Source organism: Patagioenas fasciata, chromosome 3 (genome assembly GCF_037038585.1).
Source record: "Patagioenas fasciata isolate bPatFas1 chromosome 3, bPatFas1.hap1, whole genome shotgun sequence".
NCBI classification, from domain to species: domain Eukaryota; kingdom Metazoa; phylum Chordata; class Aves; order Columbiformes; family Columbidae; genus Patagioenas; species Patagioenas fasciata.
The window spans coordinates 113,951,640-113,979,327 of record NC_092522.1 but is presented as its reverse complement, the minus strand read 5'-3'; the positions used below and the strand labels follow the sequence as shown (position 1 = coordinate 113,979,327).

Here is a 27,688-nt window from a genome sequence, read left to right as displayed (position 1 = left end):
CTTTGATGTTGCAAGAAGCAATTAATTTTCCCTATTTATACACAAAAGGTTATAAAAGACTGTGTTATGACAAACGAAATGATTCAGTGAACTTAAAGTAAGTTAACTGAATTTTAAAAGATTGTTACTACTTGGTGGAAAAAAGGTATGCATCAAGCCTAATCTTAAGTCAGAAAGCTGTGATTAACTTACAGAGTTTTGAATGCTTTTAAAAATAGAAAAGAAATTACAAATTTGTCAGCTACATAAAACCAGTCTATAACAGGTTCATTTAGAATTACGGTCTCATTGAAAATAAATTACTGGGTGTAGATAAATGAAGTTTATGCGCTTATAGAAGTCAATGAAACCACATTTACACATAAGTAGCCTGACTATTAAATGTTCTCTGTGCAGATGCCTGTTGAACTTTATTAACAAATGCAAAAATGTTCTGTATGTCTTTACCCCCCCCCCCATTTTTATAGACAGAGCATCTCACACTTCATTGAATCCATGTGTTGGAGACAACAGACATGATTAGAATATAAATCACCCAGCGCCAGGGACTGCAACTTCTAGGCCTCCTTCTACCTATGAATGGGTGCTGGGAGCAATGGAACAGAGCAGGGACATCACATGTGTGTGCATGCACAGACACTCACATGCATACATAAATCCATGCAATGTAAGCCTGTGGACATGCTTAAATAGGAAGGAATCAAGACATTCAGCCATCAAAATTGTGGAAAATAAGAAAATGCAAGAGAATGAAATAACCAAGGAATTAAGAACTTACAGAATTTAGTTTTATGCAACATAATTAATTTCTCAATTTCCCCAGAACTGTAGAAAGTTTGCATTTCAGGCTAAGTCTTTATTTTATTGGTCAGTTTAAGAAATATGTTTGTTACTCTGATCAAGAGATACCCAAATTCTGAATGTGATCCTGTAGAGTCAAATTTCTAAACTGATAGCAGTGAGAGAACAAGCTATCAGGAAGGAAAAAAACCCTGCTATGCTTTTGCTCGAGAGTCAGCCTCAAACCTTTCTGATAGTTCATAAAGTGAAGGCAAAAATTTGGCTTTCCTTCTCATCTCCCTTCCCCCTGCCCCTTTACCGCCTTCTTGTCTCTTCAGAATAAAGCAATGAACTTCTGGCTTTTACAATGAGTTAAAACTATTTGATGAACAGAGCTTAGATTGTCTAACACATAGATTGTTTGCAGACCTCTAGAGCATTTAGGGGTATTATTTTTTACTTTAGAAGTTACACAGTGCTAGCAAGAGCTTTTTCTTTGAATGCCAGGATCCCAGTGAAGGAAAACCCTGAAGGATTTGAGAGTTCAGTTCAGCTGTATTTGAGACATGCTTGGCAGTGCAGTCCCTCTGTATAGCAATGGGAGACATACATTAATAGTTCCCACAGACAGTCCTAACCCTTCTCAGCAGAAGCTGTAAGACAGGAAGATGTGTGTGGTCATCTCAATACCATTGGGCATCTACATTGTGCCTTAAATATACTTGCATTCAGGAACTCAGTTGGTATTCTCCTTCAGCTTCATGACAGCATACAGCATCTTTGGGAGGTGGGGAAGAATTATCTGCAGAAAACTGGCAAAAAGGAAACCTTATAAATATCCAGAAGGACGTCACAAAATACAATAGTTACTTTTCACATTTTATTCCATCCAGTGGACTTTCCAGCTCTGAATTAGGCACCCATGCTGTGTATAAAAGTGATAAAGTGCATGACTAGAAACCATCTGAACTATCATAATCTAATTAACTGATTCAAGAGAGAACAATAAGTAGTCAATAAGAAACACTGTGAGAAAAACTTGGCCTTTGCCCACAAGTCTTATCTCTGAAAAAAACATAGATGCTAAACTCTATTTTGGATTATTAATTAGAAATAATGTCCCTGGAACATCTTACAGTCATGAAAGAACATCAGCTTTGCTGTTGACCAACACTTTAGGCTTTTGTCTGGGAGGTGTTGTCAATTTTAACATCTTCTGTCTGTTTGAACAAAAAAAGAGTTTAAATTTTGTTCTTATACATAGAGAACTCTAAGCCACCACACTGTTATATATGTTTGGTGTCTTTTCTAGAAACTGTTGATGTTGTTGTTGTTGTGAGTTTTTTGTTTTTGTTTTTTTTTTCTTAGTAAGATGTCACTGAGAGTAAGCAAGAATTGAAGTCCTTTTGGGGTTCCTACCTAAGATGAGGGTGAGTCAGGCTCTAGTTTTACTTCACTGAATATTTGATTATTTATTCAAAATGGAACAGCTTCAAAAATATTTTCCTTAAAAATGTTCAAACAAATCATCTTGACATTTCCAATATTTTTTTTTGGCTGAAACAATTGGCCAAATCTGGTACAAATTTGCAGATAGTTTCCATCAACACAAAAGTGCATTTTTGAGCAAACAAAGAATTCTTCCATAAAAATTGTCTGGGTCTAATCAGGGCTGAGGCAATTTTGCACATGCCAACCAGCAGAAAATTAGGTATTGGATAAGCAAGAGTGGCGAGGATCTGGGTTCTACCTAAATCCCCTTGTGGCCTTGGTCCAAAGTGATTAGCCCCAGGTCAAACAACAAGCCTGTAGTGAATCAAGCAAATTAAATCCAACCCTCCTGAGCTATAGGGTAACGTGCTGGTCCCAAGGCTTCCCTTCTTGGGGGCTGGAAGGGAGGAGGTCATTAAACATAAACACACAGTAACATCCTGTTGTATGGAGGCTCAGGACATGATTTTCTGGAGAAGAGACAGGGGATCATACATGGCCCCCAGCTGGACCTGTTTCAAGGAAGCCCAAAACTGTCTCTGCCAATGCCAGGAGCTGTCAATGTCCGTTACCAGCAGGCTACAGCTTAGAGGGCCACTGAGGATGTGTCCCATCAAACTAAAGGGCAGTGAGTTGTAGCACTTTAACATAGACTTGGAATTGAAGAGACTTATTTCCTTTAAAACATTGTGGAACAGAGTAATCCTCAGATTTATTTTGATTAGCAATCTGGATACCTTCTTGGCAGTGTTTATTAGATCTTAATGTAGCTCAGTTGGAAAGCCAGATATTTTGGGTTCTCCCCTTTTGAATTACTGACCGGTATTGTCTCTGTTAATGAATCTGGATAATTTTAACTGTCAGATTCTAATGTAACTCTCTGAATAAATTGATTGAATTGAAGTTGAACCCACCTCTCTGTTCAGACTAAGAATGAGAGAGAACAGAAGTCTCCAGAGTTTCCTAAAATTTCAGGGAGTTTATTAGTGGAAAACTGATTTTGAACCACTGAACCTAAAGTGGCTGCATAGTTTTGGTTTCATACTGATGTCAAGTCAAAGGGAGATTATACTCCCACAGAAGCTCAGATGTGGCCCAAGGTGAATAAAATTACATCTGAATATTTTAGGGATAGCTATTGCTGTTCCTGGAGCTGATCTTTCACTTCATCCTCCTCCTCCTTTTGGAATATCTTTTTGAAAGAGGTTAGAGCACCAATAACTGAAAACTATTTTTCACTTCTAAGAGGTTAGAAATCTAGTTTTTAATGAGTTAGTGCCTTAAAAAAAAAAAAAAGTCAAACCCTGTTAATGTTACAGGTAGCCATTTCACTTGCTCTCAAAGCAAAAATTAATGCAGGAGACCTTACTTCTCAATAAATGCACTTTTCTGGAAAGAGTTGTCCATATGTCCATTCATTTGCTAGATCTTCTCACCAGTAATTGGAGGAAATTCTCCCCACCCTCTGTAATGCTGCACATGAGTATATAGGATGTCTTGGTGATCACTGATCTTTCAGCCACAGATTCTGAGATACCAGTGGGAGTGGGGAGTTCAACCTACAGATCATACTCCTAAAAAAAATGTATTTGTTGGTAATCTTACTTTCTGTGCTGACATGATAACCCATATCAAACATCACCCCGTGGGTGTTTCTGGTAGTAATGCAGTTTACCTGGAGTTTGGTTTTGGATTCTTACAGACAGTCAGCAACCAGATGTGCATGGGCCCTTGTGCAAAAGCATACCAGGGCTTAACCAAGGTGCCAGGGGTAGAAGCAGTTCTAGACACTTGGATTTGCCTTGGGAATGTTCAGATGGCAGAATGAAGCTTCATAAACAGCAGTCCTACAGCAAGCAAAATTGGTCTAATTGTAGTGGGCCAGCTGATTCGTTAATCATGTCCAGCTGCAGATTTCTTTGTTCTTTTAGACTCTTGCTGTTGAATCTGAGTTCAGCTATTGTCATGAGCAAGCACAGAGATCAGCCCCAAAGTGTCCTGATACAAGAACTAATTCCCTGGGCACTGAAAAATTGAACAACCTGATATTGGAATATGACTTTTAAGGAAGGATTTAGTTAATTTTCTAATGAAAGGGAAACCTGGGTCCTTCAAGATATTGTATTAGACAGGAATCTGAAGGGACATCTTCCTAATGTAGGAGAAACTGATAGAAAACTTCTGACAAACAGTTAACAAATAAGTTACAGCTGTAGCCCTGAGAATTGAAAGTGAATGAAGAAGGAGACAGAGCTCTCCAGCTTCTCAGGGCAGGCAGGAAGGATCCAGATTTCACAACTGTCAAGACAATATACGCTGTCTCAGTCCTGACTTACCTGAGTAAAACCTCTGGGATCAGAGTGAATGTGGTGTTCACCATCAAATTGAACTGAATTTAGTCAAGGCCTGGCTGGGAACTGTTACCCTTACTTGGTTGATTTCTGACCAGAAACACTGAAGTTATTTCAGAAAGTCAAAGGTTTTCTTAGACACCAGAACACTCTTTATTGCTAACATCAGAACACAGCTTTACTGGTTTATTCCAGCATCGCCAGTGACAAGCATGGTGACAGGACTTTTAGGAACAGCTGAGAACAGTGTAGAAGAATCAGTCTTTATCTTGTCTTTTGCACTTTACTTTTCAAATTATCATATTAATTTTCTACCATTTTAAGTACATTAAGAAATTAAAATGTAATTTTTACTGACTACAGTGACAGATCATATTTGTCACATTTACAGCAACATTTGATATGTTGGCATGGTTACCCTTTTGCTTCTTTGCTAACCATAAACAATTTTTGCAAACTATCCAAGTAGTATAACTGAACAAAAATATCATTTCTCCTCCATCCCTCCACCTCCATCCTCTTCTAACCAATGTACTTCTTCACAAAATCTTTCTGGGACAGTTTCTGCATTTTGACATATCTGCAGCACACTTCATTTATATCAAGCAAATTTCCTAGTTCTTAAATTTCTCCTGCACAGTGCAATAGATCAATACTAGAGAATTGTGTTGGACTGAAATCAAAGAGGCTTTCTGCTTGAAGAACAGACCTGGCACTTTGGACAGGATTTTGTTTGAAATTAAGACACTTAGATTTAGAGATAGGATTAAGTTCACTTAATATATTAGTATATAATTCCTTATGTACATTATACAAATTATACAAACATCACTTTTAATCTTACTATAGGTATATATTTCTATAATTTGGGTACTATAGAGTATTGCACCTATGCTCTAGTTGCTTCACTAGAAGAATGCAGGTCTCCTGTAGGCACCATGTTGTATCTGCTGGTACTATGCAGATAGCTTGGATAAGTTAGGGTATCTCAAATGTCAGTAGATTCCTCCTCAGAGTTCTAATCTTGCCATAGGTGTGTGTCTACATCAGGTGTCTAATTTTGGATGAGATTTTTTTCTCGAAATTCCACTCACTGTACTGACTTAATCTCCACAGGCTATAATGAGAACATCGGTACCCACGAATTAATGCTAAATGCTATCTAAACTGAGAGATCTTTCTTTCAGACTGCATATTGTCAGTAGAGCGTTTTATATTTTCTCTTGACCACGGTGGGCAGGAAGGAAGAACATACTATACTACCCATCCCAACAGTATCTGTGCTCAGTCATAGGCTGACAACATCTGCATATGAAGAGCCTGACAACACATCTTTCGAAAAGAGGAATCAACTATTGAACAAGTTCTAAAATCAATTCTGACTTCTGCTATAAACTGTGGAGTCCTATCATCCCTTGAAGGAAGACAAAAGGGAGCTTCAGAAAGTTCTTGAGGGGAAATGTTGTGACTCCTTTTGCTAGCAGTCATTTCTGAGGAGAAAGGCAAGGCAGGAAACTTTGAAAAGGAGTAATTCCATTTGTAAAAAAACTTGTTTAAAGGCACAATAAGATGAAATTCAGCATCTCTTGGGAAAGGAGTGAGCTTTCTTCTGGCGGTGTGGATGTGATGATAGACATGGGTGCTTTATGTTTGTGAGCTGATATCAGTAAATAAGTGCTACTGACGTGGAGATATGCATTTACATTTCTCATCCAGGTCCTCATGCCTGGGTCCATCTATCAGAAAGGCAAGACTGGACGCCAGCTCCATGGCAAGTCTCTGTTGTGAGCTACAAGTGAATTTCCTATGGGATGCCTCAAGCCACATGTTTGGTGTTGGGGTATCTGCAGTGCTTTGTCAATTAGGAACTGTTCTATCTACACTTGGAGTAGCTGCGTTCAAGGTGTTTGATATGTTGCACTAATGGAAAACTGGAATCACAGCAAAGCTGTTACTGGTGCTCAGGATTTGGACATGTACTGTGCTGTGGGTGAAATTCTTGAAACAAATTCTTTATTGTCAGGAATACCAGAAGGGATCTTGAATGTTTACAGCTCTTCTTGGTAATGTCTGTGCCTGGGTGACAGGAGGTCTAGAACAATGATTTTTGAGACTCAACAAGAAACCTGCAGATTTTATGAGAGAGCTCTCAATAGCTTTGGCCTGCAGTGGGGGAAGGCTCCTCAGTGCTGCTCAGAGGCCTCCTAGTGCACCATCTCCAGAGATGCCACCTCTGCTGTGAGACCCAGAGGTCTCAAGATACTCTGCAGCCCTGATCCCCTGGTACACCAGACTGTCTAATTACTAATTAGAAATTGTGTTTGTCCCAGGGACTAGGTGAAATCACTTACATGTTGTCACATAAAAAATATGGCAGAACTTGAAACGTAATCCTGTTCCCAGATCCTCAGGGCTAAACTACAAGACTTTTCCGCTTTTCTGAGGTTGTATTATGATGATATTTACAGTTGCTTGTGGTTTCCTATCTATGTTGGAAAGAAACTAGACTCTACTATTTATAATAAGCAATTTAGGGCAGTAATTGTTTCCAGTATTTGCCCAGTTCTAAAAATAACGATGTTAATATGTACTAATTCTTCATAGTTAAGGAGGCTTCAGCACTATACTGTTGTTTTATCTGGAAGCTCAGCAAATGTGGATGTAACCCACTATCTGACAAAGACCAATAGCCTGACTAGGCAGCTATGTTAAGTTTAAAACCAGGCAGGGATGTTTGACTTTATATGGGTTTTAGATGCATCTGCATCTCTGGAGAGAAGGGCAAGAGGCCTGGGACTGAAAGCACTAAATCTTTAATTAAAGAACTCCTAACCATGCCTACTACATTTATAAATAACAAAACATTTATCAGATCTTTTATCTTTTCTTGCAATCATCAGGCTGTACTAGATGTTGACAAAGTCAACGATTTATGCCTCAGGGTTTTTTTTCATTAGCAAATACCAAAGATGTTATTATCAGTGAAATCTTATGCAACTTAAATCTTGAGGCTTTCGTTGCTCTGCCTAAGGAATATTGTGATCCTTTCTTACAAGTCATTTTGGATTATGTTGGCCAAACAGAAGAGATTAAGTCTGCATAGTGAAGTTGCATCGAAATGGAAAAGTTGGGTGGTTTTCCTTAAAAGGATTAGTGGTTGAAAAAAAAAAAAAAGAGCACTTTGAAGAATGCTTTAAATTATTTTAAACATTAAGATATTAGCTGTTGAATTCTAGATTTTGTTCATTAAATTGTATTTAAATGCTTGCATTCCAATTCCTGCATACTCCTATGTATGAATAATTAATCTCTTGCTCCATTATTCTGACAGAGCCTTCATTAAACCAAATAGAAAGATACCAGTGTCCAACGAAAGGTTGAACTGGGGCCTTAATCTGTAATCATCTACCTAAATGCAAACAGGGAGTAGCTCAAGAACAGTTCCAGATTAGAAATCCTGATTTAGCATCTCACTTGCCAATGTGGAGATTGAGGAGCAGCAACCACCTGCTGCACTGTCCACTCCCTTCTCTATTTCACTCCTGCTGTCACCTTGATGCAAGAGTGAAGGTCCCTCTTGCTGCTTTCTGGCATCAGGTAGTTCATGTGATTTGGGAGAAGGAATGCTTAGAGTTGCTGCTTAGACTGTGCAAAATGGCTTTAAAGAGATGGTGGAAGATTCTGCCACACATACATACATACATACATACATATATATACATGTATGTTAGATTTAAAACCACACATAAATCTACGTATACATATGGATTACCACAGAGATAAACGCATTATTAAGCCTAAAATGACAATCATCACATTATGAGGGTCAGTCTTATGAGAAGTGGTTGAGGGAACTGGGGCTGTTTAGCCTGGAGAAAAGGAGGCTGAGGGGAGACCTTATCACTGTCTGCAACTACCTGAAAGGAGGGGGTTGGTCTCTTCTCCCAAGTTACAAGTGATAGGACAAGAGGAAATGGCCTCAAGTTGTGCCAGGGGAGGTTTAGATCGGATATTAGGAAAAAATTCTTCACAGAAAGCATTATCAGGCATTGGACCAGGCTGCCCAGGGAAGTCGTGGAGTCACCATCCCTGAGGGGGTTTAAAGGGCATTTAGCCAAGGTTCTTAGGAACATGGTTTAGTGCTACAGTTAAGTTGTGGTTGGACTTGATGATCCTAAGGGTCTCTTCCAACTGAAATTATTTTATGATTCTATGTGAGCTGCATGGATATCACACAGTCACCTACAACAATTCCAGTAGTACCATTTTTATTAAGTAGCCCAGTTAGCTCTCACCACTACAGGAAGTTTGCTAGTATTTTGAATACGGAATAATTCTGAACAAAAATTATGGAACAGTAAATTGGCAGTTTTTCTGCACACAGCCTTTTTCTCTTCAACAAACTAAAGTTCAAGCAGGGCATGTGCTCTTTGGTACTTCAGTACACATACAGAAATGCACACTTTTTCATTGACTGCCTTGTCAAGAGTGAGATCTTGAGCTCATTCAGGAAGTTTCAGTGTTTTTAGTGCAACCACAATGTGTAGTTGCCTGGATCCTTCAGGGACTGAGAGGACGAGTAGTATCTGACGTGTTTTCCAGCGTTTTCAACAAGTTTGAACTTCTTCAGACCTGAGAGCACCCAGGCCGTAAGTTAATCATCGATATGTCCTCAGCTGCTGGTGAAAACAAAAATCTGTTGTAAATTAAAGCACTTTTTTCAATAACTTTACGTGACTTTACCGCTATTCAGACCCTCTCTGATGTGAGTGTTCACGTTGAGCTTTAGAGTATACTTTTGTGTATGTTTGTGACCATTTCATTCGACTTTTATTATATCTGACAGGAAAATAAATGACTGTTTTATCAAAGCTTTTGAATTCAGCATTTATTTCCCCAGATTTAACATAGGCAGTAACAAACCAGCTGAGATGTCAAACTAAACTCACTTTATCCTGATTTTTTTTTCTTTTGGAAGGGTGGAGTGAACAGAACATGAGTTAGAGCTGAGTTTTCCATTTTACACCATGTTAAACTCCCTGCAACCTCTAAGAAAGAAAAATATATATTTTCAATTCTACATTCAGAAATTACTGTCTTGGATCCATATGAAAAATAAAATTGAGCCACAGAAAAAGGAATATATATGGTCTTTCTTGTTGTAAAATTGAATATCTTAGAAAAAGAAAAATCAGCAAGGGCAATGAACAATGGTAATGTGAAATGAAAATTTTCTTTCAGTATTTTCTAATAATTTTGAAGGTTTTGTATGCTTTCATTTCTTCTTTTTCTTTCATGCCTTTCCTATGGGATTTTAAAGTAGAGTTAGTATGTATAATCTGTAAGCTCTTCTTTTTTTGTGTGTAAATTGACTGACATATTAAGGAGATCAAATTAATATTATTTCCATTACTATTTTGAAATATTCTTTTCACAGACATGTACCCTGTCTTACTGTAAGCACTGTGTAGAAGAAAAGGAGTGACCTGCTCCTTGAAAAAATGTCCATTATCATGGTAGGACAACAAGCAAAAGTAATGCTCAGGAGATCAACAAAAATATGCATCTGTGACAAGAAATATCTCAGGATACTGCTCTCCTATTTAGCACTTTTTTTTTACATTGCTTGTCTGTGGAGGACAGGTTCCAGGAGAAATCTGGAGTATTATGAAGTGACCTTAAGCTGCTTACTGGGATATTGCACAAATTATGAGTTGGGAGAAGTCATGAATATGTTGGTGGGAATAAAGACTGACGTTTCAGTAGTACTTTAGAAAGGATAGGTGTGAGAAAAACTTTTAAATAGTTTCTGCTCAAAACAAAGAGGAGACAGGGGCCTTGAGAGAGCAAATAGCACAGTAAGAAGCAAAGCAAGGACTGTTCGTTCAACAAATGTGTTTGTGTACACCAGTCCTAACATCTTGACCTCAAGCCCTAATTAAGAAAATGGTTGAATATTATTTCTCTGCTACATAGGAGTTCTGGGAGAATAAGTGAGTGTTAACACATCACTGTGTTCTCAGCACTAGTTTATGTCAACGACAGCAAATTGAGGACACTAGCACATGCCTTGGTCATCATTCATCCATATGGTTAAACTTTCAGAACTATTTTGTTGCAGGTCAACTAAAAGTTTTCCAGAAGAATTCCTGGACACAGTGTGAGAGTTAAACCTGGCCTAGCAACAATTCTATATAGGCAGTTTGGATGCAGCCACTCTCTTTGGATAGCACTTCTAGGAGTATGACTGTGGCAGGATGGTGCCAGCTGGCCTCAGGGCTAGAGAACATTGACCTGGCACAGGAAATAGGTCTGTGCTAGTTTAGTACCTCTATGCAGCATTTTTGAGCCAAGTTCAGTGCCTGCCTAACTTACCCTGGCACACTGAGCATTTGGAGGAAACGCTGAGCTCAGTTTAGTGCAAACAGCACAGGAGAGAGACAGCAAACTCAAGATCATCTGGCTCCTAAAGCACCCTCTTGACGTGCCATCAAAATGCAGGTTAGAATGACTTCATACACAAGAGTCCTGTGAATGACCCTTCCTCAAGGAGCACTGCAGCCGTGTACCATAACCAAACACTGTGGCACCATGCCACACACTGTGTGCTCAGTCTTCTACAGTTGCCCTGATTGCTATATAGAGATATCTGTAATATACTCCTGTAGTAGTTTTTATTTCTCTCTCTCTTTTAGAGAGAATGAAATATCAAGGACTGCACTAATAACACTAGCGACAGATAGAAAGCCTGAGGAGGAGGGGAGATTATAATCTAACACAGAAATATTCTTTTTCTTCACCACTTGTCTCCTACATTAGGACAGAATGCTTTTTCAACTTACCAGGTGACATAATACATATGATACCTGAGGTGGCTAAAGAAACAGAGGTGTGTCTGAATGTCTATTACTTGGACAGACAGATAGGCTTGGGGTTGACCCTCGCTAGTCTTCTTCATTTTCTTTTCAGTTCAGGAAGAGTCCCTCTGGTCATTTTAACATTCTGGATCAATGTTAATGATGTCTTATCCCAAACTGACCCATTCACAGAATCACAGAGTCACAGAATGTTAGGGATTGGAAGGGACCTCAAAAGATCATCCAGTCCAATCCCTCTGCCGGAGCAGGAACACCCAGATGAGGTTACACAGGAGGGCATCCAGGTGGGTTTTGAATGTCTCCAGAGAAGGAGACTCCACAACCTCCTTGGCCAGCCTGTTCCAGTGTTCTGTCACCCTCACTGAGAAGAAGTTTGTTCTCATATTTAAGTGGAATCTCCTGTGTTCTAGTTTGAACCCAATTACCCCTTGTCTTATCATTGGTTATCACTGAGAAAAGCCTGGCTCCATCCTCATGGCACTCACCCTTTATATATTTATAAACATCAATGAGGTCATCCCTCAGTCTCTTCTTCTCCAAACTAGAGACCCAGCTCCCTCAGCCTTTTCTCATAAGGGAGATGCTCCACTCGCTTAATCATCTTTGTGGCTCTGCACTGGACTCTCTCCAACAGTTCCCTGTCCTTCTTGAACTGAGGGACCTAGAACTGGACGCAATATTCCAGATGCGGTCTCACCAGGGCAGAGTAGAGGGGAAGGCGAACCTCTCTCGACCTACTAACTACCCGCCTTCTAATACACCCCAGCTTGCCATTGGCCTTCCTGGCCACAAGGGCACAGTGCTGGCTCATGGTCATCCTACTGTCCACCAGGACCCCCAGGTCCCTTTTCCCTACACTGCTCTCTAACAGATCATTCCCCAACTTATACTGGAATCTGAGATTGTTCCTGCCCAGATGGAAGACTCTACACTTTTCCTTGTTATATTTCATAAGATTTTTCCCCACTCAACTCTCCAGCCTGTCCAGGTCTCGCTGGATGGCAGCACAGCCTTCTGGTGTGTCAGCCACTCCTCCCAGCTTGGTGTCATCAGCAAACTTGCTGACAGTGCACTCTATTCCCTCATCCAAGTCATTGATGAATATATTGAATAGTACTGGTCCCAGTACTGACCCTTGAGGGACTCCACTAGATACAGGTGTCTGCCCCACTGGCCACAACTCTCTGGCTTGTTTCCTTTAGCCAGTTCACGGTCCACCTCACTACCTGATCGTCCAGACCACACTTCCTCAGTTTAGCAGTGAGGATATTGTGGGAGACTGTGTCAAATGCTTTCCTGAAGTCAGGATAGATCCATTGATAGGCAACGTGTTCATTGCGTTTACTTGCTGGAGAATGACAGACTTCTGATAGTGTCTCTGTGATCTGCAGAGGATGAAGACTACGGGAATGATTTAATAATGAGGGATACTTTTGGCCTTAAGAGGAGCCTGAGGACAGCATCACTCCCACTTGAAGCAAACTGAATTCAGAGGTACTGGGATTTGTCCACTGTTTGTCATTCTTTGTTTTTCCTGTCCAAATCCAGCTCATTTGATAATCTAGTTCAAAGACAGACTAGGGGCCAAGCACTGGGAGCACTTCTAGGCAAACATGTCTTGAGGAAAAACTTTAGGAAAACTGCCTATCCTTGCTTTTCTTTTGGACATACTTTTTAGGGAGTAATGTGCTTACTGTTGTTTTATTCAGATCAGTTGCCTGAATTACCCAGGCAAACAGCTATATAGCTTAAATTAGAGTCAGCATAAACTGTTTTATTGGACTGTACCATCTGTGCTGGAGGTCTCAGTTCAGTGGGCTTCTGTGATGGCCAGCAACAGACAGAAATTGTCACGGAGGCTTCCGCTGGGGCAGCCATGACCTAAGTCTCTGCTGTAGTCCCAGTTTTAAACTCTGCTTACTGCCGACAGTGGCTTCTGAAGTACTACTGTGAATCCAGATCTTCAGGAGCTGACTGCTAGATGCTGTCCTTTGCCCACAGTATAGAGTAGCTAAGGAAGCAAAAGTGTTTGTCCTGGGCAACTACAACAGCTCTGACGGTTGCTAGGACATATTGTCGCTTAACAACTCATTGCTTTGCCTCTGATTCAGTGCTCCAAGAATAGCTTTGCAAAATCTCCCCCTCCACCATTCCTGCTGTACACAGGCTTGAGGAGTAGTCCCTCCTTCTCCTGACAGTCTGAGTCACATCTCTGCATGCTGGTCAGCTCTGATTGCAGACAGACCTTTGGGCTTCCTGCAAGGGGGGGAATATTTATGACCTTGGCTCATGAAAGGAATCCACAAGGTAAATACATGTATATGTGTTCCCTGAGCACAGATCCCTAAAGCAGCAGCAGGAAGAAGCAAGCAGCAGCATCTGCATGAGGCAGACATCTAGGTCAACAGTCTGGCAGACTATGCCAACTGTTTGGGTCTGTACAAGCTGCCAGGCTATACCAAACCAGTGCAGAAATCTGTCACCAAGAGATCCAGCCTCTTTGTCATATTTCTAATTTTTCCCCACCTGTTGCTCCCCTATATGTTGGTAGATAACAACACAAGTTACTTCATGTACAAATGTGTAACCTGAGCTTATACAGTCTAGTGCTGGCCTTTACCAAAGGTGTAGAAGAAAATCGTGAGCCATGTCATTCAAAAGTGTAGTACTTTTCAGTCATTCACGTGTAGCTCACTGGGACAAACCCCCAGGTTTCCAAAGTGTGTAGAAAAGTTAGAGACCTTTAGGATGCAGAAATTTAGGCTAAAGCTCTGTTCTGCACAAACATTTCCAATAAACATTTGTCAGCTGACACCCTTCTGGACGTCTTTCATTTTGAATAAATGCTGATCTATGCAAAGGGGGAGGAGGCAGAAAAGGAGGGGCTGTCTGTTAGAAAAAACACTTCTCAAGGGTGTGGGAAACCAAGACTGGATCTAACTGAGGATCTAGGATCTAAGCCTCAAGGATCTAACTGAGTTAAAAGATGAAAACAACATCTGCAAGAGCAACTGACCACTTAAAATCAGACTTGGGTTGATTGTAAGGGACAGAAGACAGACTGGCAGTGGTGCTGGGCAGTGTTTGAAAGAGAGCAGTTCCTCCTACACCAGTACTGTGTGCATTTTACAGATGAAGTAGAAAAAGGCTGCATGAGGCTGTGACAGCAAGAAGAGTGTGAGATGAAGGCATATAAGCCTCTGTGAGAAATTTTCTTTGCTTTAGCTGATATTTTTGATGTGTGTTTTGAATAAAGAAAATAGGCCGAGGACTACTCTGGAAAAGGAATGAGCAGAGTGTGGGGAACAGCTGGAGCATTTCTGACATACACTTCTTTTACTTGCCACCCTATTTATGGGTCTGTAGGAATGTGAAGGGGAAAAAGTTTACTGCTTTAATATTTCTTGTGAGCAAAACCCATACAGGATCCATCTTGGAATGTGAGAGCAAAGAACAAAAGGATGTGTCTCTGTGCCAGTTTGTGATGATTAACTTGAGTAAAAGATTTGTCTATATTATGATTTAAAGTTGCTGGACTCTTTCCCCATAGATATTCTTTATCTATAGACAGGTATATAGTCCTTTCACTCTGAACATTAAATACAAATTTTAGAGGAAAAATTACTATGTTTAATGGATTAAGGTTGCTTATGGGTTTTTCATTTGTTTGTTTAGGGTTTGTTTGAGGGTTTTAGTTAAATATTTATTTAGATTGCATTTCTTATAGTATTAGGGCAAAAATCAACAGATAGTCTGTTACAAATAGTCTTCCAAGTACAAATAGTCTTTCTCTTGGTATATAACCAAGTACTCAGCAGAATGAAGACTTGTTCTGCCATGTTTGGTTGGGCAATAAAGGCAGATATAATTCCTTGATATCAGAAGAGATGAGAGGAGCAGAGAAAAACAGAGCCTCTTGTTCACAGACCCCTGTGGGATAATATACAAATCATCTGCAAGTCCATTCTGCATCACAGGGCCATTTACAGCTTGACACATGCCGAGCCCACGTACCTGTGTTTCAGCACATGAAGGGAGATTTGCAATAGCGTTAGAGACAGAAGAAAAACAGGGCAGAAGATCCTTCTCAGTTGGGGATGCGGATAGGGGAAAAATCAGGCTTGGCACAATATCTCAAATTGCTCCCTGTGTGTGATCAAGATACAGGAGGAAACCTGATGTACTGTGAGGATATTTCATGAGCCTCAGGGCTTGGGGAATACAAGCTTTACACCAGAGCACTGAAGACCACAAAGACCCCATGGTTAAGCCAGGCCTGCTGTGATTCTCACTGGGGCTTTGGAGAGATTCTGCTGAGAACAAACCTCTGAAAGAGAGATTGAGCTAGCAGCGCAATAACTTGGTCTTCAATTAGTATAGTTTCGTGAAAAAGACTCCCTCCCCAACTTTGCACTGGGACTCCTCAAGTGAGAGAGAGGTCTGACACCTCTTAACCAAGTCACTCAGATCTGGTAAAAATAGGTAAATAAAGGAAGTTTTACCTTCATAAACAAATTGCAGCTCTGAGTCCTCACCATCAACGTCATAAGGGGATGCTGGTGTCAGGAAATGCAGTAATAAAAGCTTAGGCTAGCCATAAAATTGTCATTACATGGGAGAGATGACAAATGCTTTGATTCAAAAACTAGCTACAGAAACAATTCAAATTACTGCTATAAAGGATGTGATCAATTTGAACAATAAATTCAGCCTGTTAGAGGTTTTTTATTCACTGTTTTTGAGTTCTTGTGTAGACAAAGGTTTATGAAAAGCAAGTTTCAGTCCAGAAGCCACAGTTCGTTTGTTCAAGAGAGAAAGTTCATTTTGGGATTAAATTGTTAGAATTCTGAAACACTGAAGCCAATAGCAATTTTTGCAGATGGTTTGAATGGGAAAACAAAGAGGTCTCTTTCTTAAAGATGTAGCATAAAATTTTGTGGTTAAATAATGATGGAAAATACAAATCACAAAGTTAAAATAGTACTTTCCTTATTTCAAGTAATTAACTCATAACGCTTTGAACGAATCATAGTTCAGATTGCAGAGAGACAAATAATTTTTACAAACTAACAATTTAGGAAAGATGCTATAATTTGAAAGACTAACCTCAATCTTTTGTACACCAAATATTTGGCTTAAACGATTTACAGACAATGTTTTTCCTAGCTCTGTATTTGATACATCATCACAGAATATAAATAATCACATTCCAATGCAAATATACAATCATAATGCTTATGAGGTAACATATTATACTTGCAACTCTATTACACTATTTTAGAATGCAAATAATAGCTATATGATAACACAACAGTACAACAGTTATGAAATTTTAGTACAGTTAGAAGTAGCTTTATTCTTGAATACAATTAGTTTTACTTTTTATTTGCTCTTGGGATAAAACATTTATAGTCAGAATTGAAGATTAACATAGTACAAGAACACAAAACGAGGGTAAAATATGGTATCAGTTTGTATAATGGCATGTTATATGCAGCTGTTTTGAATTATCCTACCTTTTTATTGATGTGTCCAGAATTTTTTTCTTGCAGCTTAGGCATGTGGGGGCTTTTAAACATACAAAGTATAGCAAATTGCAGATGAATTGGTCCGCGAGGATAGTTAAAAAAAAAAAAAAAAAGTCTCCTAAGGTATATTCTTGAAATTAGAACAGGAAAAAAACTGAGGTACTAGAGGAAACTTTGACCTGCTGGAATTCCATTTAAACTACTGTAACAGTAGTCAGATTGTGAAGTCAGACTCTTGCAGCATTTGCTTCATGATGAAACTTTTACTTAGGCTACTTAGACAAGACTAAGAAATAATTACCTTAATTAGTTATTTAGTATAGCTTTTAAACAACAATTTAAGCCTTGTCTTCAGTGCTAAAAGTTATGATTTTTTTACTTGGACTAACTAAAATATACATGCAACCTTGGAGTAAAAGCGAGAATTAAAAACAAGGTACTGATTGTTAGGTAAATACAAATGGCCTGGGTATATACAGATAACCTTTCCTGTACCATTTAGTAGTAAATCACATGTGCCTTACCTTGATAGTGTGAAAATGGCGGGCTGGCATTAGTTGTGTTGAGATGTAGCTGTATTCTTACACTAATAAAAGCAAATCCTTGGAGGAGGCAATCTGGCCTGCCTTCCAAACTGGAAGCCTGCCCACTAAAATGCTGCAGTTATAGTTATGGAACCATATAATTTACATTAATTGGTTTTCCTTTTCAGATTTTATTGGCTGCTGCTGTTTTTCTGAAGCTCTATTTTCTATAGGAATCACAGTGTTCTGTAATGTACTATAAAAATAAGATGTAGATTATCGGCAGCAGAATTGCAAAGTTCCCATTTTTTGCCAGTACAAGTCAAAGCTAATTTGAAGGGCGTAACAGAAAATTCTTAACTTTACTATTAGTTGCATTTCAGGAAGTCCTGTAGGTGCATTGGTACTAATATCACTATATTTGTTATTAATGCTACAGGAGTAGGAATTTCTGAAGGCTGCATTCCATCATGCACAAGGGAAAAGAATTTACAGCATGAATCAAGGTGGCATACAAATTAATGATAGGAAGCATTTTTAATTTTGCATTTTTACATTTTAAAGATAAAGATACGTCTTATTTTACAGATGTAGATATCTACGTTTCACAGCTCATTTTTACATTTTAAAGATAAAGAATGAAGGCAGAGGAAGACAAAATGGGCTGCCGAAAAACATTTTTTTGAAATAAAGTCTTTTCATTTTTCAAAAACACTGACTTGTATTGTAAGTATTATGAAGTAGCTGTAAAAATAATGGAATGTTTGCTTCTCTAACAGTTTACACAATTTCTGTAGATATTTTTATTCACTATATTAAATTATTCAATTTTTTCACACACAGACAAAATCCTCCACTTTATGAGGGGTCTGATTGTTTTCAGAGCTGCCTGAAATTTCTAATGTAGGTGACATCAAGGATATGAGTGTTCAATGGTTTCTCACCTCTGTAAAATACCAACTCTATTGCTTCTGTCTTTCTGGAAGATATTTTCATGAACTTTCAAAATTTTAAGAGCATCTCATAGGTGACCAAAATACAGTATTCATATTTTAAATGCCTGTTGTTTTTTTGAACCTTGGCAAGAGCACTTCATAAAAATTAAAAAGAAAAAAAAATACATACATATATAGCAGAGAACGTATAACTGTATGGAATAAGGTTATTTTAGGTTTTATCTGTCTGTTAGCATTACAGTTTGGGGAGGTGAAAAGATATCTTTCCCAATTCATGTGTTGAATTTGAATGACCACTTAAAATCAAACAAAGAAATAAAGAAACAAACAAAATGCAGTAAAAACTACTTTGGATTTCTCTGAGATTTTACCAGCGAAGCACAATCTAAAACAGGTCAACAAATACAGTATCCTGCTCTTTATACCACAGATATGCAAAGCACTACTTCAATGGCTGATTGCATGCCCATCACATTTGGAATCCTCCAGATTGCTACTGGATTTCCAAATAAACTAATAAAAGAAAGAAAGAAACAAAAAGTCTGTCTGAAAGGTTCAATAAAAACCAAGGTAAAATGACCTACTGCTAGAGACTGAGCAACAATTTGGGGTTTTCTTGGAGTCTCAACAAAGGACTCATGCTTTTAAATTCTGTTAGTGATCTTAAGCACTATGGGAAATATAGGACAGAAATTGCATGTTTCTGTCCTGTTGACCTTGCTGTCCATGCTCACAAAACTTTTGCATGAGACAAATTGGAAACATGCTCTGCACCAGTTATCCCATTTCAGCTTCAGGGAAAATCAATTACTGGGGAGGACAGGAACAACAGAAGCATGAGGATTTATTGTGGCAGAACTTATGATTTTCTCTGCTTGAGTGTCTTCTAAAGAAACCACTGCAGTCACAAAGGTATGATTCTTGTTATTCTATAAGTGAGTTGCAAAATCAGGAATGGAAAGAAGTTGTTTGAAACAGAATATATATTGTGAAAAAAGCTCTGTATGTCTTTGATTTTGAACTAACAGTGGGAATCTGATTTATATTTGTTGCACTGTGACTCCACTTCTGTGCTTCAGCAATGCCATTACTTAAAGTCAGTAAAAAACCTACAGTGACTAAAATGGAAAGCAAACCTGATGGATGTGTGAAGCTTAGCAGACTGATGCTCTCTCATCTCTTTCCACTTGCTGAGTTAGACACTGTGTGAAGACACTCAATGAGCATCCTTACATTCATGAAAAATTAGGTGCATTATCTAAGACCATCTTCTAGCCAAATTACTTATGTGAATAAAGGCGCCTCTGGATATTTTACTCTTTTCTGAAGGAAATATCTGATACAGATAGGGTGAATCTCACTTTGAAAGTTCTTTTCTCTTTGTGGATTTTAGAAAGGTACTAGGTATCTAATCTAGAGTACATGTATTGCTTTTAGACATTTAAAGATATGCAAGATAAAACCTACTTCTGGTTTATTCTAGGTTCCCTCTCTGAGGGGTCACTTGAAGATCACTCTAGAAGTATTAAAAAGAGTATATTTGTACAACTCTAAAATGATGTAAAATTGGCAGTATAAAGTACCCACGCTCTTGTTAGTCTTCACTACATAATCTTACTAATAAACCGGATCATCATCAGCTTTATCAGAAAGCTGCCTTTTTTTGAAATAAAGGCTTTAGTTAGTGTGCAAGTAGATCTTTACTTGAGAATGGAATGAATGCTTTGAAGGAAAATACTTATTTCTGTGTTTGTTAGCCATCATCTGCAGTATCTCCTGAGTGCTATATTTCCAACAGTGGCACAATACAAGACACAGAGCCTTTTTGAATATTGCTTCTTGTGTTGCTATTTTTTCTTTTTCATATAAACATAGCCACAGGAGTTATATTATCTCAAGTATATCTCTGCCCCTCATAGTTATACATGGCAGATAAGAATGACCTGGAAGGCAATGTGGACAGCTAAATTTATGAAGAGCACTATCTGACTGTAAAACATCTGCCTGAGGGTCCCGCCAAAAATACATTTTTGGCGGGCTAGATAGCAATTACATGCAAACATGCTGTACCTGTATGTCAAATACAAACCAGCTGCAAGATCAGCAGTGCTGATTCATCTGCAGAACACACCATAAGCAATTCATTTGACTTACGATGAGATAGAGTTGAGTTGCGTGATGAAGAAACAAGACCAGTAAATTGTCTGCCGTTCAACTATGCCTTTAACTGAATGAATATTCTTGGGTAACACACACACAGGCTATTGAGCTATTACTTACCTACAGGAGCTTTGAAAGGGTGAAGGAAATAAACTACTGAAACTGTGTGGTGTATTTCACACAGTTAAATGATCAGAAATTAGCTTTTCAAAGGGTCAAGAAAAGCCTGTGCCTGCAGTGATATTTACAGATGTCTGCACAATTTTAATGCTAACCATTGTATCTGTTCTTGTTGGCAAACCCAGGTCCAACTTGGTCTGGGCTCTTCTGGACTACAGTGTAAATCCTGCTGAGCTCTTCAACTGCATGGGATTAGAAGCTCACAAATCACAGATCAGAGCAGAGGACAAAGTCACAGTTATTTCAGGGGTCTTAAATTGAAAACCTCAAAGTCTCTCTGGCTCTGCAGATTGTTCAAGTCATTCTGCATTAAAGTTTTGGTAAAATGCTCTTTCCACCCTTTTTGTGCTAAAATGTTAAGCACTATCGAACTAGCAATTATGAACTATATAATCGCATTCCACTAGACAAAAACACAGTAACCTTCAGCTCAAAAGAGCTGTCAGTGACTCTAGGCAAGGGGAAACCATTAAAACCATACCTTTTGTTGCTAAAAGTTTTGGAAGAAATATCTAATATAATTATGTCTGTTCTAAAGGAAGTAATCTGTCTAATTTCTGTAATACTAAGCAACACTGATTATGCTCAGCAACCAGTATATATTGTATTTACATATCATGAGACCCTTGTTCACTTCAAAGGTTTTGGGTTTATGCCCTGAAAGTCCTAATCTATATAACCTTCACTATTTCCTTTGTGACACAACTCTTTAACTAAACAGAAAATGTTATCAGGAAGTTCTTTTCCTTTCACTGATCTTTCTCTTAAATTTTGCTTTTCCTGATCCAGTCTTTTTTTTTTTTTTTTTTTTTTTTTAATTACTCCCCGAAATAACTCCTCTTTCATTAACTATGTTCATCCTTGGAGTGGACTGTTCAACCACTTCCCTTAGTTACATAGGTTAGGATTCTCAATATCTAAAAGGTTAAATTTTCCCCACCTCCCCTAATTTTCATGATGTGCCTCTCTACACTACCAGGTTAAAGCCAGGGCTGGAACTAGAATTGTTGAAATACCACGAGTATTTACGATCTGTCTGGAACTTTCTGAAATACTGTGAGAAAGCTCATTCTTGTGAAATTTCCAGCTCGGTCTTAAGTTGCAGATAAGATCAGGATAACAATCCAAACTTTTTTGTGATGTTTATCCAAATCTTCTAAGATTTCTTCATCACTATTAAAAGGCGTATATGTACACTATGTAGTATATGCATCAGTCTGATGCATTTTGTCCTCCCGTGTTTTCTCATCATATATTCCATCCTGTTCAGGCCAACATCCTTTAGCATCATTATTAAACTGAAACAAATTTAGCCTGTTGTTCTTGACCCCGAGATAATAAAACACACCAGAAGTTATAAGGCCATGTTCAGAGTCTTGAGGTACTCACTTTTGTTTCTGACACAATGAGCAAGTCATTGTCTACACTGTCCCCCCTTTGTTACCTACTCAATAGAAGAACGTAGTTCTGATATCTAAATTTCCCTCGCTTAGTAACAGGCAAGAAAATGACCCACAGAAATCAGATCTATCAAATTCTGGCAGAAGACCCACCAGAAAAGAAGATTGCCTATGAAGTCCAGTGCAAAATCACCACCACCACAACACTGACTCTCAGATAAGCCAATCTACAGCGAAGGAGCTGAGAACGTCTTCTATTCTTTCCCACTGTGCACATCTGGATAAGCAACTCTTCCACAGAATCATGAAGAAGTCCACATTTTTATGCCTGTTTAAGCTGTCACACCTCAACATTGTGATGCTTGGTACCATATGAGTGTCAGATACAATTGATAACATAAGTGCATTCACAAAAAGAGCCCTTGACTGTTGAAGAAGTCTTTAAGGGCAAAAAAAAAAACCACACCTCAACTTGGAAGAGAACATTCTGAAGAGGACTGACTATGAGATAAAATTATGTTTCAGTTACTTTTGCCATCATCACTATGCCAGTCTCCTGTTGGGAACTTGGCTGTTTCTTTCCCTTTGGCTGTTGTGAGCATCCTTTGATAAACTACATACTTTTATCAACCTGAATGTCTCGTGAATTCCTCTACTTATTCTTGGCAGCTTCTCTTCCTGCTGAAGAGAAAGGGAAAACTTTCAAGTGTCTTTTTGCATCTTGTTATGTTATATTACATTGTACTCTATCTCAACTTCTAAAACTGATAGGAGTTTTATACCCTGTATTTTCTTTCAGCTGCTAAAAATTATTAGAAGTGCCTGGCCTGTGTATATGGGCAATATTTTTTTCCACTGGCTTCCATTAAAACAGATTTTTCTTCATAAGGATAAATTAACTAAGCAGAAGTATCTGGATTGAATTTCAGCTGCATTTGTTCTCAACAGTACAATATATATTTGTCTGATTGCAAAGGTATACAAGAGATTTTGAATGTTAGGTGATGAAGGGTGGATCCCAAACAGTTTGAATGTTCATCTCAGATAAACACCCAGAAATCTGGCTGCCTGACATACCTGCTATGTTCATTTCAGTCTATAAAATAACACAAATGGAAATTTAATGTCAGCAATGTTCAAGTGAGATATCTGGTATATTGCAGTTCTAACTGGATTTTTGCAGTTCTTTTCTCCTCTTCATCTTTTCACACTTTTTCTTTGCAATCATGTTGGATATAGGACTTTGTGGCTGCTTTTTTGGGTGAATGCTGATGAGGGAAAAGGACATCTTTCCAGGCTTAGACCTTTAAATCTCAGGCCACATTGTGATCTTCAAGTCTGTGTGAGAAGAATCCCTACTTTCCAATTCTTATTCATGCTAAGTAGGAGACGAATTAGCCATTTCAGTAGAACTTTTATTTATCTTAGAAATCCATTGATACAGGCTGTTCATAGGTTGCCGTCTTATTGTGAGGTGACACCAGTCCTTTTGGGGATTAACTTATTTCTAAGGCAGATCCAAAACCAATTTCAGACAAAAATGTCCTTTGTAGTTCAACTCCACCAAAGACATGGGGCTGAAAGACCGGTCTGAAGATGTGAAGTCCTGTTAAAAGGTGATCTTTCTCATATGTTCAGAGGGGAAACCAAGGCTTGGAGCACATATGCAGAAAACAATTTGGATCCTGTTGATAATGGAGAAAACAGATTTATTTTTTTTTAAGAAATTGTTACAGATGAATCATGTACTTCTCCAAACTGTGGGTAGACCTTTTATTCAGCAGCATGATACGAAGCTTCTACATTATTCTGTTGCTTTAGCTTTATTTCGTCTTTCCACCCCCCATCCACCAATTTTTCGTGACACATGACGATAGTCCAGCCAGTACAGCTGGAGACGAGGGCTTGACATAGGTGAGAGAGAAGTTGTTCAGACTCCCTCTGGAGATGGCTCCAAAGGGCTTCAGATGAGCAGGAATGTTAACAGGCCAGTTCCAGTGGGACAGTGGAAACTTAGAAAATTTAAATGGGTTCACAGTTTCCAGAAATGAATTCCCTTTGCCATAAATCATTCAATGACACAAGCTCAGATCCTGATTTAAAGGATGTTTTCTTTCTGTTTCTCAGGGGTTGCCAATGTTTCTATACTCAAAGATCAAAATTTATCTGGTTTTCTATTTATTCAGGGTAAGTACACTGTGAGCAAGCCAGCTGCAAGTGAGGGAACAAGCCAGAAGGACATGCGATTTCATTGAAATGGGCACTAATACTTGATGGATTGCAGAATTCTTAATAACCCAATGGGATCATGCTAAACTAAAAACAAACAAACAAACAAACAAACAAATAAACAAACTGATTTTGTTAGTTTTCTGTCATACTTTTGTACCAAAGCACTTTCTTTGGAATACTTCAAGTCACTATTCAGAACTGTCTTTTCCTTCATCTATGAGAAAGATGATACAACTTTGGTATCAGCCGGCTAGCTCAACATCTTCTGATCTGCCGAATGAATCAACAGTTTGAACTCATCTATCAAAATTTCATGACCTGATGTTGGAAGAAGAGCAGTGAGCTAGGTGTTCCATGAGGGAATTCTCTTCTGATTCAGGAGTCATATTTTGATCATTTCTACATGGGATATACAGTTCTTTGATAGAGACTGAAAATAGCAATTCCTCAGATAAAATGTACTTTTTCTCTATTTCTGTTTTTATGTTTTAGAAGTGTAGTTTAATGGTTTATAGTTTACCTTTACTCCAAAAATCTGTATTTTATGTGCTTCAGTTTAGGGATAACTAAGAAAATGTCAATGGTATCAAACCACTTAATGGTTTAATACATACATTCACTTTTGTCCAAGATATTTTCAAATGCAATCCACGTATCAAAATAATCTACATAATGTTCAAATATACAGCTTAAATTTTGACTCACATAAACCTTTTTGTATGTGCCCATATTCATGCTTGCATACAGAGGGAAAATTGTTTCTAATATATGGATGTCTACCCTCCACTTGAAGAATTCCGTATAAAACAAGGTAACAGCAAAGTCTCTAAGGGGTTTCTTGGGTACTACTTCTTCTCCCTTAGTAGGTTATAGAATTCTCTGTTGGAATGTGATTTAAAAACAAAACAAAACAAAACAAAACAAAACAAAACAAAACAAAAAAACAAATGTATAGCGGAGATACGATTTCTATAGCGCATGTAGCATCACTTATACCAAAATCATTATCAAAGAGTAAGGGTTTACAGGTTGTTGGGTTTTTTCTTTGTGATTTTGTTTTGTTTTATTTTGTTTTTACAAAAGACTGTTAGATTTCAAATTCAGTTAGTCTTCTCTGGAATCTCGTACAGCAGCCGGATACATTCCCATGAGTTTACTCTGTCCTGTGGTCTCGTATGGTTCCTTCTGGGCTCCATGATGTTCCTGGCCTCTGACAAGCTCAACAACAGCCCTGGCAGGTCCTTGATGAAAATGTAGTCTTAAGTGAGGCTTAGACCTGGTTCATCACTGGTTTAGAAAGAAAGAAGTTACATCTGGAAATTGCAGAAAGGTTGTAATTCACACTGAAGATAAAGTTTGATGTGTAACATAAATAGAATTGAAAAGTTTGTGTTGCTTCAGCAGATTGGTCTATTAATGCATGGCCTGGTGTAGCTAGTTATATAAAAATATATATATACATACCTATGCACATAGATATGGATTTACATACACTCATAACAAGTAATGCAGCTCCTAGTATGACAGAGTCAATCCTGGAAGTGAAATCCAAATTAAAAAGAAGTATTTTTGTTCAGCTTCTCACTGTAAAATAGAAAGAAATACCGAAGTATTTTCTTTTGTTTGATCTTTTAAAATAATGTTTTTTTCCCCATTACCAACTAGTAGCTATATTATTTTATCATAATCCTGCTTTATTCACTGTACTAATATCCTCGTTAGTTATTGAACCTAATAATGGATGGAAGTCTTGCTGCATTAAGGAGTCATTTCTGGCCTTCAAGAACAGAGACTTTCAAAAGATTATTAAAACTGGATAATAATATTATTTCCACCGTAACATTATGGTTATGCGTAAAATGTTCACCTTTATGTTCTACCTGGACATTAACAGTTCACGTGGCAGTACAGACCCTGAACTCTAATGAAATAAAAACCACATCAGACTCTGCAAATTCAGAGCTTAATTCAGAGTACAAATGTATACTTAAATAAATAGTTACAAACAAGTTTCCCAACAAGGGATGAATGTGTAGTCCTTGATGCTGGAAGTTTGACAAGCGTCTAAAAGCTAAATTGTATAAACTGGTAGGAAATGCTCACTTCAGGCCTAGTAATTTTTCTCTCATTGTATTGTGCACAATTTATAGCAGATGAAAGCCCCCTTGCTGACTGTCATTCGCTGTGTGGTCATTCCATACCTTGTATTTGTCCAAACATTCTTCTGAATTATCCAACTGTTAAACTATTTGGTGTCAAAATGTCTCTGGATTGGTGCTTAGAGTTTTTATGTTTCTTGCTTAACTTTGGTCTGTAGTTTTTCCATACATAAATACATCAACCTACATTAAAAACAGAGCCTTTATCTGCACAGGTTGCTTGGGGAGTAACTTTCCCTGGTCTAGAAGACAAGAAAAATCATTGTTTTCTCTTTGATTTAGGGAGTTGATTTATAAAGGTTTACTTTTAAAGCTTCTGTTTCAAATGTGCTAACTCCAGAGTTTTTATATATTACCCAGATTTACCTACCCATGGTTAGGGTCTGATTTATAAACTCTGTGCCTTCTGACTCAGCAGGAATCTTTGATTTCGGACAACAGAAATAAGTTTTTTAGTAGCTTAGTCTGTAACAGAATTAAAACAAATTACAAATGAGTAAATGTATACTTCTTTTTCCTGTTTTTTTTTAATTTTCTATTTCACAGCCTTTGGTATAATGGAATATATATATAAAAAAGAATCACTGTGAAAATGGGGGAATTTGAAAAAGTAAAGCAAACCAAAGCCCTGCAGTAAAGCTTCTAGGTTTTTGAATGTCAGTGCAGTGGAAGCAGTCTTCTAAATTGCAAAAATACTATTTTTTGTAAAATACTACTTTTTACTTCTGGTACTGAATGAAGCCTTTTAGTCTATGTATTCAAACAGATTCACTGTTTACACTTCCAATTTATTTCTGAGCCATGAATACTTCACAGATGATTCCTCCAACTGCAGTTAGATACACATCCTTATTTCTCTTTATTGGCACAAAAAGGCCCTGCCAGACATGTCTGGGATGTACATTTATGTTAACTGGTTTAGAAGGAAGAGTAAAAAATTGCACAGAGTAGAGGTAATGCCATGTTCTCTGTTTTTCTGACTCTTAACACAAAGATAGAAGTATATTTACGTATGACATGAGTTATCTGCTGCTCTTTCTGTCTAGCAA

General features: G+C 38.1%; 1 long non-coding RNA gene across 1 annotated transcript; it reads left to right on the top strand.

Moving 5' to 3' along the window:
* The first annotated feature begins 18,393 nt into the window (after positions 1-18,393).
* On the top strand, positions 18,394-26,255 carry LOC139827777 (uncharacterized). Its single transcript, XR_011738714.1, has 3 exons — positions 18,394-18,455; positions 19,300-19,420; positions 24,435-26,255. It is a non-coding gene; the product is annotated as an uncharacterized lncRNA (long non-coding RNA).
* Positions 26,256-27,688: the final 1,433 nt, after the last annotated feature.